Source organism: Diachasmimorpha longicaudata, chromosome 3 (genome assembly GCF_034640455.1).
Source record: "Diachasmimorpha longicaudata isolate KC_UGA_2023 chromosome 3, iyDiaLong2, whole genome shotgun sequence".
Lineage (NCBI taxonomy): Eukaryota > Metazoa > Arthropoda > Insecta > Hymenoptera > Braconidae > Diachasmimorpha > Diachasmimorpha longicaudata.
Window position 1 is genome coordinate 5427359 of NC_087227.1, and position 19065 is coordinate 5446423.

General features: G+C 36.5%; 1 protein-coding gene across 7 annotated transcripts in view; it reads right to left on the reverse strand.

Moving 5' to 3' along the window:
- The window catches only part of LOC135160928 (potassium voltage-gated channel subfamily KQT member 1-like), a 43767-nt gene extending 26356 nt beyond the window's left edge, over positions 1–17411 (reverse strand). For 6 of the 7 annotated variants that reach the window (XM_064118083.1, XM_064118084.1, XM_064118081.1 and 3 more), the window contains exon 1: positions 16414–17410. The gene's annotated coding sequence lies outside the window, so the exon portion shown is untranslated. Of the gene's footprint in view, positions 1–16413 lie in introns of all 7 variants that reach the window. The other variant, XM_064118085.1, reaches the window with a different exon arrangement.
- Positions 17412–19065: the final 1654 nt, after the last annotated feature.

The following is a 19065-nucleotide window of genomic DNA, read 5'->3' on the forward strand; positions in this document are numbered from 1 at the left end:
TATAATATTTTTAAGTTTTGTTATTATTTAATTACTCACAAAATTTCTGTTGCTTTTAAAAAAATGGTAAAAAACACCATAAAAGATAGAGCTATGCACCAAAATGCAAAAACGTAATATTTTATCATATACCAGCCCCACCGTCAATTCACCAGAAAAATGAAAAAAATGTGAATTTTGAAAAAAAGTGTGAAAGCCGCTGAAACGAAAATTTTAATTTGATGTAAAGGGATGTCTTTTGGATCAAAAACTAGGAAGACTATAAATTGACTGTTACATCAGCTGATCATTTGCGTCAGCTGGTGAAGCTCACTGAGAACTAATGACCTTTTTCCCCGTCCTCTCACATCCATGATAATGAAGAAGGAAAGGTGACTAGAATGACTTAGCGCCCTCAAGCACTCTCCGACCCCAAAGGGCAAAAACATGGCCGTTATCGTGGTACAAACTGTGGGGTGGTTGAGAGAATTGTCGAATGCCTAGAGAACATCTCCAGTTGATGGACTACCTACATAATGAATCATCGAGGCATTTGGCGACGCTGTGAGTACACATTGATGATGCTCCCTGCTCCTGCTTCAAAGCTCTCCGACAAATTGGGCCAATATCGATTGGCGTTATAACGAGCAGCACCTCGATTACTGAGGCTCACAAATTTTGAGAACAATCAGAGGAATGAAAACACACATTTGGAGGGTCTACGGTCTCCAGGGATGAACGCGCCGAGTGGACCAAAAGAGAACGAATCTGATGGAGAGGCTCTTGTTCTCCGCTCAATTTCTATTTATAACATTTAATTTTTTTAACTTTGTTATTAGCCTCCCATTGCAAATTTATTTCCCTCATAATTTCCAGCTATTTTTTTAATTGTGTTCTCCTCCAATTTTAATTTGCTAAATATCTAAAGTTCAACACATAATTTTTCTCAATTTGCAATTTTGCAGTTGCAGTTTTTGTATTACATTTGCAAACTACACATTAACTATTCTTTTAAACCCAGAGAATAACATAATTATTAATTTTAACGTCTCTTGTTACAGAAAATGCTGAATGTTAATTTTGGTGACCACAGTTGGGGCAATATTTAATCCACAGAATTATTGAATTAAATTCAAAATATGATACAGTGCAATTTATTGTTTCACAAACAAGTTTATAATTTCCTAGCAAAAATGTATTGACTGGGCTGTAGGGAAAACAATTTTCCACTTGTTTTCACTCCTCCGAAAACTTGTTTGAGACCATTTCTCTTTCTTTTAATGTGAAAAGAAGAGAAAAAAGTTTTAAAATCAAAGAACAAAGAACTTGGCCTCACTGATGTTTTGCTATATGTCAGACTGCGATGGGGAGGGGATGGGGGGGAGGAATGAGGGTCCTACATTTGTGGAAACAATGAACGAGACACCTGACACAAAAAACAAAAAGAAATACAGACATGACAAGGAGAAAATATGACAGTGAACCGTTGAAAAGAATAAAGTAAGAATATGAGTTGACTCATTGTATTATTTATTAATAAAACCTTGTGACCTATAACCATTGCGCATGATTCTCCATTCGATCCGGCAAATGACGGGGGTTGATGTACGTGTGAGCAACAAGGAAATACAATCCACTGATTGTTTGATTAACTGTCATGCCGACGTGCGTGTCGAGTGGGGCTAAATAGGATTTCACTTTGATAAACAATAAACATGAGCCAGAAACTGTTTGAACGTCAAGTGGTTGAAATTATAAGAGCTACTGGGAGCGGGGAGGGGGGAGGGAGGGAAATGGGTTGAATTTCCCGCGCAAATGTTCAGGGTCATATTAACAAAAACTCTTCAATTTCGCGGATGATTCAGCGTGATAATTACGTCGGAGAGCATCGCCATTAAATTGAGGGGATTAATATATAAAAACATATCATTGATTTTTTGATCGAGAATCTATTGGTTTTCGATTAACTCGTCGCCTGTTTTATTGGACAACGCGGCAGCTTTTCCCCTAATTTTTTTACGACAAATTTTAAGGGGCGTTAATTTATCTTGAGATTCCGAAGATGTTGATGATGATCAATTAAAAAGAGATTGAAGATTTTTATCATGATACATTTCGTTATCCTTTCCATGCAAATCCAAAATTGTTCAGAATTCCTCGAGGATTTTCGCAGAAGTTGAGGAATAACTCACCTACAAGCACATGAATATTGCGGGGAAAAAGTCAATGAACAACTTGAGATTTATTTAGTAGAAATTCGTGGCAACAAATCGTCCGCATTCTTTATATTTTATAATTTTCCTCCGGAAACAACCACAGAAAGATGAAATTCTATGAATCTCCTCCTCAAAATATTTTCTCAGGAATTTTCCAGACCAAAAATATGCAGCTAACCTCTCAATTTTCTCAACAGAATTTAAAAAAAAAAGTTGATAAAATTCCCAATAAAAATGTGAGCCAACTTTTCCAACGATTTCCCCAAAATTTTTCAATTTCCCTGCAAAATATTTTCATCTCCGAAATTTCATGAGAATGTCATTTTTCCGGAGATGTTCCAGAATTTGATAATATTTTTTTTATGGATCGACAGCCGAAATAGGGAGTTAATGCGAGGGGGATGTCAACAGGGGCTTATGTGGATTCCAGCCGGTGCGAATGACTCGTAGGATGAGGGGTTGTACGGAGGGGTGGAGGGGGTATATGAACTCGACCTACATCCTCATACCATCGGGAAAAGCCAAAGGGTGAAGAGAAAGATAGCGAGGATATGCACTTTTCGTTGAGTTGTGTCTACACCATTTGTAGTTTCTTACGTTAGGCCATCCACCCCCTTCCGCCCCTAGCCGCCCCCCCCCAACCCCACCCCCTAACCCACCCCATCGCCTGTAAACTTATCGATCGTCAGTAGTGTATAGATACGGCTGAATGAGTTTTGGTGGATGGAGACGTCGTGTTAAAGACAGATTACCGTTGGGGAGGGGTAGGGGGAGGGGGAGGGGGCGGTGAAGAAAGTGAAGGAAAAAAAGACATCGATGGCTGAAGGGTAAGCTCGGGTGGAAAGCGATGAAGATGTCTCTGCCACTACAGAATAGTATTTTGTGCAGTGGGTGCAAAGAGTAGTCCGAATAATTCCGTCTGCACACACACGGTTTGTATCACTTAATCAGAAATTCCGATCATATAATAAATTTCCCGGTTTCAGGGAATTTTGATCATTGGAATGATGAAGTGATGAAAAAATAATAGAGGTGGTTGAGTTCAGATGAAGTGGTTCGGGGTAATGGAGGGGATTTTAGACCACTTGGATATTTCTGTTTTCTACTGCACTGAAATCACAGAAATAATTGATTTGATTTGAATGAAATAAAACTTTTTATTTAATTTTTTTTTATTTTGGGAAAATTCGTGCGATGAGTGAGTCGACTATTTGAGGTACTTCAATGGCAGATTAAATGATAAGTTTTATTTTAAGTTTGTTGTATTGAAGGAAAAATCAAATCTAAATCTTTTGCTAGTGATAAACTGCAGATTCATCGAAGTGCGTGTAGTCGGACACGGGGTAAAGAGGCAGAACTAGGCGGTAACTTTTGTTTCATTCGTTTTAATAAGGGAGTAAAAATAGTTCAGTGCAGCCAAACGTAAACCAAATTGATTTATCTAACATTCCGGTACGGTTGTAAGCCCGTCTGCAGCATTTTACGTTGCCTACGCGAGTCGAGAATAGCCGGGATCTCGCACACACTCGCATGCACAAGTGCCTGCTATTTTCATTAAATAAAAACTCGTTATATAATTTTATTTAATAGAAACAGTGGGCACGTGCCTCTGGGCGCATCAAAAACAGTGAAATTCAGCTTCAAGGGGGAATATGGGGGAAGGTGAGAGGAAATGAATGTGGAGGGCCCTAGGAAATTCAATGAGAGATAAAATCCAGGAGTGAATGGCAAACCAATTCATTTCAGGTGAACTATATCGAGAGGGACAGGGCTTTGGAAATTGAAAATTAAAGTCGGAAACCTTTCCCGGAAATGGGATTATACCTTTGGGACTTTCTGCTCCGACTCGTCTTACTTTTTTTAGCCACTCGAAAACCCAAAGCCTCTCGTTAGTGTATGCTAATTTCAAACTGGCCTCTTTGTGTTTCCATTCATCACTTCTCCTTCTCGCATTTGTGCTGTCTGTTCTCCTTCGAGAATAAAGGATTTGTTGTCTATTCTTGCGATGCTATTTTCTCCGTTAAAATTTAATTACGGTAATTTTATCAGAGTTGGGAGATTAATTACTGCTAATTTGGTGAAGCTTTTGACGATCGTCATGCCTCGAATTTTCGTCTAACAGAAGACAACTGAGTGCACAGCAAAAAATAATGTGTCTATTTCACACAAATTTTGTATATATTTTGTAAACACCTGAAAAGCCTCCGATAAAATAAAGAAAATAGAAATAGTAGGGAAAAAATCAATAACTCGTACGCTGTCGTCTCATTTTTTGCCATCGAACGCACATCACAATGAAATCGATAATCGGGTCTTGCAATAGCAATTGGTTTTGTGATTATTTAAATAGGTTAGGGATTTGAATCAATTGTGGAATTTCAGTTGACTATTTCCTTTAGACTATTTTTTTTGTCACAGCCTGTTAACAGATGTGCTCAACAAAATTTTTAAATGGTACAATTTACATATCCATTGATCCCCTTTTATCAGAGACGAATACTAATAGGAGATGACGTTCAATAGAACGGAATAATTACGGATTATTTTGTCGGATTCAACATGTCAACCGGCTTTGTCCTTAACAAATTGCATTTCATTTGATGAAATGAATGCCTACAAGGGGAGGGGGTGGAAGTGTGCGCACAAGCGGGCATGAACGGAATATCGATTGTCTCCTAAGGGAAGAGAGAAGTACTTTGAACCAGTTCAAATCATTAATTTCTTTATCCTGATTTTTTACTCCTCACGCCACTGACAGTTGCCGCTACCACATGTCCATTTACATTTGGTAACATTTTTTTTCTACTTCCTACGGAGACCATAATCCAGTAAAAATGACCGCACCGTGTTTGGTCGATTCGGGGAAAATTAGAGTGATTGGGAAAAATTGTTTGACCGTACGGTAATTTTTCTCAAATCACCGATTAATTGTTATTAAGCAGTTGACAAATTTGATGCTCCCCGAACTGCTAAAAGATTACGGAATTTTTCTCTTGGGGTTGTTTACTATTTTCAGAATATTCTGTGCGGAGGGGGAGGGGAATATCCGGGTTAACTTCATGAATCAGGTGGATAGGAACATGGGAGCGGATGCAATGGAGGGTCAGAGAGAAATGGAGATGTTTATGGACATCAGAGAAAGAACTTTTTCAATGAGAAAAACTATTTATCCTCGCATTCACGAATCCTCGAATTTAGCTTCGAATTGCTTGCGCTATAGATACGTTATTTTCTCATGAGTGAACAGAGAATCTGAGGGGAAACAATTGAGTTTTGGAAATACGGGAAATTTTATTTGAGGATTTCCGTGAGTCGTTCAATCGTTCCTTCCCGCACAGCAAAAACGAATGTCTGAACTGAGAATTTTTTAAAAAATTGTTCAATTCCACTTGAGAAAAGAGGGTCTGAATAAAATGGCAGTTTGTCGGGAATTTTTCTGTACAGGTGCCTAAATATTTTTCATTTTTCTCTAGGAAGAAGAAACGTCAGGATTTATAATGAGGAAGATGAGTCTTATTCAGGCATCCGTTGACCTAGTTCAGTTGTTCCCCAAGATGCGTAGGTAATTGAATAGTAAAGTATGATAGACTGAGATAACTCAACTTTAAGATGAACTTTTAACAAACGCTCTTGAATCTACGTGCAAAGAGATGTCATTTACATAAAGCCCTATTTAGAGTTTCCCCGATCCACAGAGGATTTTTTTTTTTACAAAATTTGTCGAATTAAATCGCGATGTAAACGTCTTTTTCAAGTGAACTTTGAATTTCTCAGAAGTCGTTTGAGGATATCGAGGGACTCTGTTTACATTTTTCCATTCGAACGGTTTTTTTGGAAGTTGAACCCCAGAACTTCTACTTGATTTTGAAGTTTTGACCTTTTCATAAGAGTTTTAACACGAGAATTTCCCGGGTTTGACTGTGACAATTTAAAAAAGATATATTTCAAAATTATCCATGTTTATTTATACAAAAAATATCCTCACTTCTAATAGTTAATGTAAATAAAGTTCGTGACAATGATTACTCATTTTAATTTCATGGAGTGATGCAAAAAATTAAACAGAATCGATAAAAATTAAATTATAATTTCTCAGTTCCTTTTGTTATTTCCAGAAACTAATAACCTTGAAAATAAATTAATCAGTGTATCAGTGTATTTTTTAACGAGAATATACTGTCTAAAAGCGATCTCCAAAATAATGAATCCATTTCGTTCTCCAACATTAGTCTTCAGTCCCCCAAAAATAAAAATGCATTCTGATTTCCTCGATTCCATTGCACTCCCGGAAATGACTCGCAATTTTCAATGAATTTATTTGCCCTCCATTCACGGAGATAAGTGAGAATGCAAATGTACCATTTTTCTCCCGGGGATTCTGCGGTTGATGTGAGGCAACGTCATTCGTAACCCGCAAATTGTTTTTTGAGATATGCCAAAGTGATAAAAACAACTAAGTGAAAAATACCGGTATACGTCAGACACAGGGAATTTTTTTTATCATCTGAGATAATTCTATTGTTCCGTAACCCCACACTCGAGAATGTTAACACCCGAGTAAACAATAGAAAGTGCAATTAAACACAATTGCGTGAGTGTATGTTGGGATTTAATTAAGTAGAGTAACCGTACGGTCCGAAGAGACTTACAATAAGACTCCATTAGCCCCAAATTGGTCACCGTACGAGAGTGATGCCCTAGTGCGTTCTCTTTTGACAATTTTTATTGGTCGACTAAATGGATAAATCCCACGGAGAGAAATACTTTAATAAAAATTTCGCAAAAATTCCGTAATTTCCGGGTGAAAATGAAGGACCGATAAAAATTACGAACGATCGTTCCTTCCTTTTTCCTGGGCCTTTCGTAATTTTTATTGGATCATTATTCTCGGTTGGTAATTACGGAATTCAGACGTAAATTTTATTGACTATTTCTCCTCACGTGGTAAAATTGAAGGAGACAAATAAATGGCTTTTGTCAAAGAATAATTTTTTTCCGGAGAATTCTCTAACAATTGGCAATGAACTTCACTGGATCTCATAAAATGTATTCAATTCATTCTATTCCTTTGATGCTATAAATGTTTTCTTTGTTTTACGTCGACTCTCGCCCAACCCTGTACTACTCCTACTCCTCTTCATCTTTACCGTCTATCCACTTGCATTTGGTGTATTTATTATCACGTGTTCATGTTTATTTTATTTATCCATTTGTTTAGACCTGCACCTCCCTTCTGTCCTTCCTTTCAAACATTTCTCAGTATGTCTACTAGTACTCCCAGTTCCTCTATTCTTTCCCTAATTTTTCCCTAAAATCTAATAATTCCCATATAATTGCAGTTCTCCTAAAAAATACATTCCACTTTCAAAAAAATAATTTCTGAGCCAGAGTAATTTTTTTTCTTCACCAGACATGTCAGAGCGCCACGTGTGACAGCTCAGTATCTCACTGAGTGATGTTTTATTACAATCCATCAATACATTGGTGGGGAACTTCACAATGGCCTGATATTTGAGAATAGAGTGCACATAAAATTTTTTTTCAGTGTGTCAATAACCATCAAATATCAAAAAATTGCATTATAAAATACATTTCAGAGAGAACTGTCTCGTGATTATAATTACAGAACACTGTAATTAACACAGGAATTCAAATATCGGATAATTAATTGTGACCTGAAAATTTGACAGATGATAAATTGGGTAATATGATTCTCACGAGCTGTTTTGCTTCTACCAAGAGGATAATTATAGGCAATCAAATGAAAAATAAAAATGTCGAATCTGACAGGGATTTTCATTGGATGTATTGCATCTGACAATCAAATGAGAATTGAATATCATTCTATGAAATGTGAATAAACGACTGATAATTTACAAAATTATGTAGGTCAATCAATGATAGAGTCAAAGCCATTATCGGTTTTGCTGGAAGGCCAGGTTAATAGATAAATGTAGTAAATATTTTACAAGTGTGTGGGAGAATTCAAATAATTTCATTCAAATAATTTTTTTAATTTGGAATAATGCTCGCATATTAAAGAATTGGTTGAGAAAATCGACGAAAGACCGTTTATGACCGAAACAGCCCAACACGTGGACAACCCAAAGGACAAAAGGGCCTTGTTGTCTTTGGGTCGAACCTCTCACCCTGGACGAGCCGAGGGCGGGGCCCTCTCGAAGGTTTTTTTCGAAGAAAGCACACGGGATTTCAACCCGTAGTCTTTAAACGAGTCTTTTCCTCAAAATTGCATAAGAACTAAATCGGAATAAAAATTGTAACATTTAATTAAATAGTGAAAGTTATCGTCTTTGCAGTGTTCAATATCTATATCTTGAATAAACACTCCATAATTTAATGTGACTGGAATGATTGGTGTTCTTTTAATTATCCGTTTCCCAATGAAATTATTCCTTAGAAAAAGTAATGCTTTTTGAGTGCATATGACAACACGTCGTATATGACAGTCAGCATGTCACTGAATGATGTTTTATTTTTTTTCCCATCAATACATTGATGGCGAAAGAGTACAAAAGTTATAGCTTCACAACGCTACCTAACAACTCCATGGATGCCATAAAATTTCAATGTTTGGAATACTTCGTATGCACTAGTGGACATATTTTGATGTGTGTTTTACTCAATCAGGGAGATGTTGACATATTCAAAAGAAAATAAAAATAAAATAAACTAATGAAAAAAAATCTTGTGCATTGAAAAAACAGTCTGATAAAAAAAATACTCTGAAAAGTGAATAATCGTGTCGCGAAGGTCCTCGAGAAATAGTTTTTGCCTATGAAATTCATAGGCAAAACTCAAGGGGAAATTTAATGATTTATTTTGCCGAAGTTTACTTTAGTTTAGGGGAATTTCTACAGCGGTGGGATTATTTGATAGGATTTTCTCCAAATAGTGCCCGAGAAGTCTCTAGTATTATCCCGGTTTTTCCCTTTTTTCGGATATCGGAAGTATTTTTTTACAAAAGAAATATAGCCAAATTTACCATGCGGTGCGCCATAAAAAGCATCGATAAATCGTAGACTCTTTACTTCACACGGGAGAGCAGTCCCTTACCAATCCCTTATCAAATGGTGCAACATCCCCTTACTCCGACCCTTGTTCTCACTGCGATCCGTACTTTTGTCGTTCATCGTAAAAAACGTCTGATTGTGCGATTCTACGGCACTTGAATCCTCAAAAAAAAACAAATAATCGCTGTAAAAAAATATAAGTCGCAATGAGAGCACCAGAACAATGAGAAGAGGATAATTATAAATACTGATTTAATGAGTAGAAATTAGGGATTCCGCGGTTCACTAAACAGCTGACGATAAATAGGCGCCGGTCGCGATTATTTTCGTCCAAACTGACCAGACTCACGAATTAATTAAAATCCTCCTGGACTAATAAGCCAATAAGTGAATAAAATTGATGAATTATTGTCATTATAATATTGTTTTAATGAATTAATTTTCATGTCTGTGTGAGAATGTCTGCATCCACTGAAAAATATCCCAAAGTATAATAAAAAAGCCAAACTTGAATTTTAATTTCTGCATTCGTGTTCGTTAATTTTAATTAAACCATTTGGAGGATTTATTCTCCGGGAGATAATTTCTGTAAGATTACCGTTATACCCCGATGATAAATTGATATTGGAATTTTTAGTAGGTTATAAGGACATTTTTATCAGATTATTCACAAAGAATGGGTGATAAATCCAGTCTTAGTTGAAAGTGGTTATCAGTTCCATAATTTTAATGTCAGAAATTTTCATTCTCGTTTGAATGGCGCTCGTCTGAACGTCGATGTCGCTCCATTCGATCGTTCTGGAGATGTTTATAAAGGGACATTGTTTGAGGATTGCGCTTCAAAGTTTAATTGGAAATGGTGGTAACAATAACCCCTAAGTTGAAGAACATTCTCGGTAAGATTTTCATGTTTAAATATTTCATTGAGTGGGAGGAAGTTTTGGTGAAACCACGAACCAAGTTCTCAGGATTTTCGACGGACGTGGAAAATAAATGTGAGCTTTTGACGGTATTGAATTGTTGTAAATTATCTTGGAGAAACTCTGAGTAACAGATGTATGTGCCTGTGTTCTCAGTGTTTAGGATTTTAATTGAATTGCAGATATGGAAGACTAATCAGTTGACTATTACGATAACATTTCGTATTTCTCTGCAATTTATTCTAGTGAAACATTTTCTGTGGATTATCTTGGCATGAACTTTTAAATTTCATCCCACGTTATTTTCTTCGTTGTAAATTATAAAAAACCAGCAGAAAATTTGAGCCAAAAATTTCCATGGAAATAATCACAAGTGAAAAAATTGAACAGAAAAATAAAATTTCTTGCTTTTTCTTCTACGAAATATCTTCTATTTTGATTACAAAAACTCTAATATTGAAGAATACCTCTTTCACATTGTTTAAGAAATACTCAACAAATATTTCTGATCTCCTATGGACAATTAACCGTTTTGCTTAACAACTCATTTATCGGTTGTACTTAAAATTCCAAATCGATATAATCGAATCATATGTTGACAAATAGAAAACAGTCTTCATTTCCCATAATCATAAACAAAATACATGAACTATTTTCCGTGTTAGTACCTTTAAATATTCGATTTTACCCATAAACAAATAAAAAAACGAACGGAAACACTTTCTACAAAAAATCCCCAGATCCAAACTCGATCTCCTTTTCTCGTTTTTTCAGAAACCAAAAAATCTTTTTTCCCTTCCGCATACATTTCATGATTTGTCAATCTGTAATAATGATTCCGCCTGTCCTTAGAATATGCCATTCACCCCTAAGCATGAATAATAACTCTCCCCATCACATCACGCGACCATAATTTCATAATTTTAAAAAATCGTGTTATCACCACGAACAATTTTCCTATTTATTTTCTAAAAGTCCCCCACTTACATTTATTCCAAACTGGAACTCCTGAGTCTCCAATACCATGATATCCACTGTGAATACATACATATATATATCTGGCAACGCACCGAAGATCCTCACTATCACACTATCGAAGAGATCGATAAACTCGTAACTTACTTACTGTTAGTCTCGGATTTCACTGGTGGAGAAACTTTTTGAAATGCGGAGGTTTACGAGAGGTCGTGCTAGTGACGTTTCCCTTCAATATGCAATGGGTAGGGGAGGAGGGGGGTGGATACAACAGCATAAAATTTCAAGAAAATTTATCCACACATCCGTGACGACACACATGTGCCGATCGATCGTTGCACATTGGCGTTACGCCTTTGATTCAATACGACCCACATCGACATTTTGACGATTGCGTTGTGCTGATACAACACAAAGGGAGAAGGGGGTGCCACAGGGAGGAATCATGCCATACGGAAATTTCCATTTTATTCAGTTTCCACAACGACTCTCCCTCCTCTGCGGTACCATATTTACTGGGGTCACCCCGACCGGTTGTGTTTGATGCCCTTTTCCCTGTCCAATTGGATATCCATTTTTATCCATTAAGTGTTTGCAATCAGTGTAATTGCAAGAACAATATGACCGGTGAAAATTATATGCCATAATTTTTTAGCTGTTAAATTGTTATATTAATGCAAATTAGAAGCGAAGTGGTAAATCGAGATCAGTTTTCGAGGTCACTTTTGATTATGTGAACAGTTTTCCATGAATATCTGGGAATCTAGAGGAGATAGACAATTTCTTGTCTCTAGCTTTTTTATGAAGTGAATCAAGTTCTATAACAAATGTTATTACACAAATTTCGATATCTCTCTTAGTTTCGAAGTTATTGCTAAAAAAATCCGGTAAGGGATATAAGTCAACTTCGATCTTCCCGGCGATTGCCTTTTTTTAAATGATTCTATGAAAGAATAATATAAACTGTTAACCAATTTCGATGTTTAACAAAAGTAATCTATAATACACTTCTCTTATTGGTGAACATATTCGACGTATGAAAAATAAATTCTAATGCCGTACAGTAATCGGTTTGAGTGGTGGTGTAAGTATCCGGACACAGTCACGCAATGTTGCCGGAACAATTTGAAAAAACAGTCATCCGGATAAATAAACACGCTATCTGTTAAATGATTATCATGGAAAATGATCATTCTTCATTTCTAGACATGCAGAGGGAGGGTTTTGGTTTGAGGAACCATTAAATATGACCCTCTATCTTCCGGTTAGTCGTCTCCGTATTGGGTGATTTGATCACTTACTCTTTCACTCTTGTTATTTAAAATAATGATTTTCCCAGGGAGAAAAAATTTTTTTGTGCCAAGTATATGTTCTTCCTGTCAGTAAATCTAGCGATCACTTCCATAAGATATCCTCTTGCCAAATATATTCTGTTGTGGGTGGTAAATATTTTTGGCGAAAAATTTCCTGCTCTTAGTTCATAATTCAATGTTTTCCAGGTAGAGAATTTTTTGATGGCGTTTGTCAATGACCAATCAAGACTTGTATGGTCTATTATGACATTATCTGCAATTAACTTAGTGCCCACTTGGTCACGTAAATATTCTAATTTAGATATAATTTTTTTCTCACCCCCGATAGCGTTGATATAATCAAATGGGCTCAAATCATTCCCCAATATTTTTTCCGAAAACGTTAAAAATAATTTCAGGAATTTTACGCAAACTTATTAACTCATATTTAATGAGCGAAATTGAATTCTCTTTTGTCTTTGACTTTATGAAAATTCGAGGCAGGCGATTGCACTTGTGGAAAGTGCCTCACCTTCTCCATTCGTAAGAGACATCCGCCATGTTCCAGTTCTCATTTTTAATTCGAGATATGGCCCATGGATTTTTTTTGAAAAAGATGTGGCATATGAAGTCCATCGACTGGAACTATTTGATAACCCAGTCTCACTGATGCCGACGAAATATCCCTCCAAGAAATAGTGAATATGTGCGCTCAAAATGTCCCATAGATTACTTTTCACCTCAACGATTTCATTTTTAGTCTTTCAAAACATCACATCCATTATCTCATTTTTTTTGTACTCGTGTGATGATGTGGAACAATGTTTCAAGCTCTTTTTGCCTCTTTCCTTCCTTTGAACCAAATTTCCTGTGAAAACGGCAGATACATTCTCCGGGCTTTTCATCAGCGCTCGTCAACATTTTTTTAGAAGTAATTTGTTATTTTTTTGCTTCGGGAGATTTCGAGATTATTCGGATCAGGAAGAATTTAAAATGCTTTCAGCATACGAGCGACTAATTTTTCCCACTGAGCTCTTGATTTAGTTTGCCCAGACCTGACTTTTACCTGAGATAATCGTTGAATTACCAACGTCACAAGTGATGTCTGTCTCTAACGGGGTTTATCTACTAGATGTGATATTTAAATAATTTTTCCAAGAAAGTCAAGGGCCTTGATTAATCAGAATAATTTGAGACATAAAGTAATTGTGGGTCTTCAACAAGTGAAAGAGCTTTTTTAATATTCCAACAATTTATTATTATTTTCCATCAAGGGTGTACACCAGGAATCAAGACATTTAAGAGTTCACACTTTTTATTGTTTTTCTCGCTGCATTTAACGAGAAAAAATTGTCACTCCGTTTCAATGTTTCAAGCTTTTATGGCCTCTTTCCTTCCTCTAAGTTAAATTTCCAGCAAAAACGACGGATACACTCTCTGAGCTTTTCATCAACGCTCGTCAACATTTTTCAGGAGCAATTTGTTATTTTTTCCTTGTTCTAAATCATTTTTGGAGATTCGTTTATCATAAAGTTTATTCACAATCAATAACTATTTTGATTGTTCATTTGAAATCAATTTCCATCAATATTAATCCCCGACGGGTCATCCTATGAGGGAAACAAGAAATTTAAAAAATGGACTTTTGGAAAACTTTAACAAAAATTAATTTTTCCAATTGTCTTATTTCAAGTAAAAACAATGTCTTTATCCTCATAAATAATTGAGGCATTTATTATACCTTTGACATGATAAACTCGTAAGTTTGAAAGGTCTCAATAAAAAAATAATAATAATAAGCCAATGTAGTACTTCATTTAATTAAAAAACAATCCATATATTTCATAATAAAAAATCGTCCACATATAAATAAAATTCGATGGTCATAAATCTTCACAAAAACCATGATTTCATGTGAAAACAAGGAGAAACAACATCGTTTGTCGTGAGGGGGGGGGGGGGGAGGGGGGAATGTTTGCATGCGAATTCGAGTGACTGCAAAAATGTTGCCAATACACTGAAGTCACGTTGTTTAACTTGACTTGCGACAAGTTGAATGGTAGACGGGGCTAGAAAAACTTTCAAAGTAAAATAGAGGGTGCGGGGTTGTATAAAAATTGCCCGGAGGAGTTTCAACGGCGCCGTTGAATCGTCGAGGACAAATACATCCCCTGATTGGTTACTGCTTCTCCTAGGAGATCGCTGGAAATGGGATTAAGGGGGTGAGGTGGATGGCAGTGAGAGGGGGTGATCCTTACACCCAACTCATTTGAACATCGATTGAAGCTCGCGTTCAATTTATGCCACTCAACATCTTCGTGTGAAAATGGTACAACAAATTATCCCACCAACAATTTGTTTATGTATTTAAAATTGTCATTAATTTCTAAATAATCTGTGGGGTTTATTTTAATACAAAAAAAAATGATGACGTCAGAGGATTTGGTGTAGTTCGGCAATAAATCATCGGGCGATAAACTCGGCTGTTTAATCATCACGTTTGTTATCATTATTTTGTTAAACGTTGGACTGGGGAAATGAAAAATATTTTATCCGATTGCGGTAGAGTTTAAATAATTTTCGGATCTCCGCGCCTTCTGGTCTGACCTCTTTCTCATTCCGGTCTGTTACTACTTTTCCAGAGGAGTATAATTATTTTCTAGAATTAAATTAAATTGAATTTATATTTTATACTAATTTAATAATTTTGTAGAGAGTGAGGGCTTACAAATGAATAATGAAAGTTACTGAATTTTCCATACGATTTATATTCTCAGAAATGGCATCGATTTCCAATAAAAATTTGAATATTCCAAACGAATATCAGCATTCGAATTAATTCTAAACGAATCAAGTCCATTGTCCGTTTACAAATTAATTAGGGAAAATCCTCATAAATTTTTCTCACGAGGAATTCACCTGGAATGTCAATGAAGCCCCTCGTCAGGAATTCCCATAAAGTGTGCAGAGTATTTCTGCCAAAAATTTTCAGCATTGTATTGCCAATTCCCGTTGAGTCGTAAAATGCGACAAACGAGGTGTCGTCAAGTGGAGCCCTGCGCTCCATCAACGGTAAGAAGAAGCCAAAAAAAACGAATTTAAGGATACAAGTGAGGGAAGAACGACAGAGAAAAAATTGCTTTTACTCTTCGACAGACTGGGCTTTAGAGATGTATCTATCAAGACATGTACACGCGTAACACATGACACGTGAGGGCTGCTCAGTTTTCCCACCTGAGAACGTGACACAGGCGGAATTGGTCAAGCGGAGAGAGGCAATTTATCTTTTTTACAAATGGTTTTTTACGGATGAGAAAAAATACTGTAGAGTGAAGGTGGACAAACAGACACAAAAAAAAAAATGAAAAAAACTCACGTGAATTCAACGAAAAAGATTAACGGTTCAATCATGCAGATGTATTGACAGGTGAGCATGCGAGTTATTAATACTTTGATTAAAAATTTTCATTAGATGGTCATGCAAAGAGAAAAATTTCCTAATCGAATTTAACCTGCACTGAGAGAAAACACTTTCTCTAAAGAGAACATTTTTATTCCCCTGTGATATCGAGATAAGTTTTTACAATAATATCAGATACATGTGATAGTTGAACATAAATAAACAATTTGTTGTCTTAATTATCGTAAAGTAAAAAAACAATCAGCTCAATATTTTGTATGGGGGAAACTTATCGGTGAAAAACAGCTAAAAAATTATAATCAAAAATATAGTTTTTTAAATAAATATATCAAGAAAAATAGTTGTTAATTTTCATATGGGATTATTTTATTGATCCCATCATTGTTCAATCAATTGACACAGGGGAAGCTCACACAGACAGAAGTTCAGTTTCTCCTTAAAGAGGTGCATTGAAGATGCAATTTTTTAAGGAAAAATCCTGACAATTGAAAATTTTTCTCTCCATCTGAGCGAATGAATAAGACCCTTCAAGCATTGACAAAAAATATCAACTAAAAACCACAATTTTCTCTTGCTCACCTAAATGGAAATACCGAAAAGGCCCAAGGTTTGCCATTCCCGCTGTCAATCAGTCGGATGCATAGTCTGTGACGGCCACAACACACACTCTCAAGTCACGTTTCAGCATCCCCGTGCTTTCACCCCCTCCCCCCTAACCCAGTCGCACCGATAAATTCTTACAAATCCATTTCCATCGACATGGAATAAAGCTGATTCGAGATGATAAAAAAAACCCTTCAACTCAATTGAGTAAATTCACTCTCAATCCTGACAGCACACTGTGACATACAGTTTCAGTTCAGGGGTTCATGTGCCCAATTGAATTCCCATCAATTCCATGGAATATTTATTCAAAATAAAGTTGATACTATTCACCACGGACTATTTCAACACCCGAAAATAAACGTTTTGCACGTGTTGAACACATTGGGCTTCCACCACCCAGAACTCTCCTTCATTTTCCACCTTTATCTCGTACAAGATATTTTTTTAATCCGGTTAAATTACTCCAGGAAAATACGGAAAAACCTGGTGTTTCAGGGACTAATTTACTGTCGTCAATTAAATTTCATTAAACTTCCCTTATCCTCAGGCGGGTTTTCAGTGCTTCAATCCTCTCCGACGAACCGAATTCATTTGCAAATTTTTTTTCCAACATAATTTCACGTTTTTAAACGCTGTTTAACATTAAAAATGATTAAATCCTGAATTAGGCTGTTTAGAACTGTTCTTTTGTTTATTTTGGACTCTTTCAGACCTTCCAGGTGGCATTTTTCATCAGTTCATCTGGTGATTATTTTTCATTAACAATTTTAAATGTTGAATTGAAATTTTTTAATGGAGACTCGAATCGGATTAATCAGGATTGTGAACGATTGACGTTTCCCGCGGCGGAAAATTTCGAATTTATCCCCGGGGTTGTGACGACAAATCGTGGAGTAAACACAAACCATGGGGTGACTGTGCAAGAGGGTATTTGTTAACGCCGACACGTCGAACGGACGACTACCTCTCCCGCCGTCCTTTCGTTTTATCGAAGTTGTGGGGTAGGGAAAGAGGGGGGATTGAATCCCTCCTCCACCAAGCAGAGTACCTTGGTGCGCCAGCTCAAAGCTGTCAGCCTAGTGCTGGTCTCCACTAACTCCTTCGTTCCTTTGCTCCACCTCTCACAGTCTAGGGCACCAGAGACTCCACCAGCATTTTTTATTCAAGGTTTATGTGGAGTAAAATGTTACTCTTGTGGTTTTTTCACCGCTCAGTTGGAAAATAAAGACCTTCTGTCGGTCAGGGGATCAGGGAGACTTGTGTTTTGGACCGAGGGAATTATCTTTATACTTTATAAATCCCAACATAAGCGGGACGTTACTCCAGAGGGAAAATATTTAGTGTCTCTACCCGTTAGTGAATTCAATCGTAATTATTTCCCCAGTTCAATTTTGCGTTTGGTTTAAAAACAAATGGAAGAAGGAAAAAATCAAACTGTTTCGAGGATTATTGGAAATGGGATAAAGGTTCAATAATCAAAAATATGAATTCTATTTTATTTATACGCTGGAAAGGCACAATCGATCTGCTTCGTTTCCTTAAAGGGACTAACGAAGAGACTAAAGGGATACAACACCCTGGACCTGATGTCTCTCATCAACAATGGTCTCACTCATGCACCTCTGTATACATTTCCCCCAAACTTCCTAGAATTTTCTCTCATCAAAATGTTTTCTACTCGCAAGGGGAAACACCAAAATAGAAGAAATACTACTCGTACAAAGACCTACTCATTCCATCTGTAAATTAATTTTTGACAAACATTCAAAATGTAAACTCCAATAAGGATTTTTGGTTAAATAGAAGTGGGATTATTTCGCTATCAGTGGACTTTATTTTGGAGAATCTTTGTGATATAATTATTGCTGAAATTAATGGAAGCTGTAATTTTTAGTTCAGACGTCAATAAAATAGGGAGAAGTTGGAGAAGTGTAGGCAGATATATTTTTAGATTTATAATTAATTGAGAATGCAGTGAATTTTTGGCACGGAATGTGCATATTTCATCGAAAATAATTGGAGAAAGAGAATTAAAATATTCAAGTAGCAGCTGCGTTGGAATACTGCACCAGAGGCTCCACCAGCATCCCATATTTACTGCTTATACAAAGTAGAATACTGTTGTGGTTTTTTACGAGGGAGCAGGAGAATAAAGACCTTCTGTCGGCCAAGGGCACATGGGCTTTCGTATTTTGGACAGCGAGAATTATTATGATGCTTTAACTTTGAGTCCAGTCACTTCGTTGGGAGAAATATTTCAATTATTTGATTTATTTATTAACTTTTTGTATTTTCTCACGATTTGTCTGAGGACCTGGGAATATTCTGAGCTCAGTGCGCACGTTTTACGCATTTTTTTCGGCTCCTGGGGGTCCTAGGGCCCAAATTTGGAATCAACCATTTCTCGAGGATATCGAAAACTAACTGAGTTTAACTTTTCGCATTTTCTTCCCTGACTCAGATCACAGTTTTTTTTGACGTTTTCAGGTTCGTCCCGAAGGCAACAATTGGAATGAAGAGAGCAGGAGCTGGTCAATGAAAGGATATATTGATTTGGTATTGACTTATTTCCGTCGGGGTGATAACGACTTTTGAAACGTCGTCCCGCCTAAAGGTAAGTTGTTG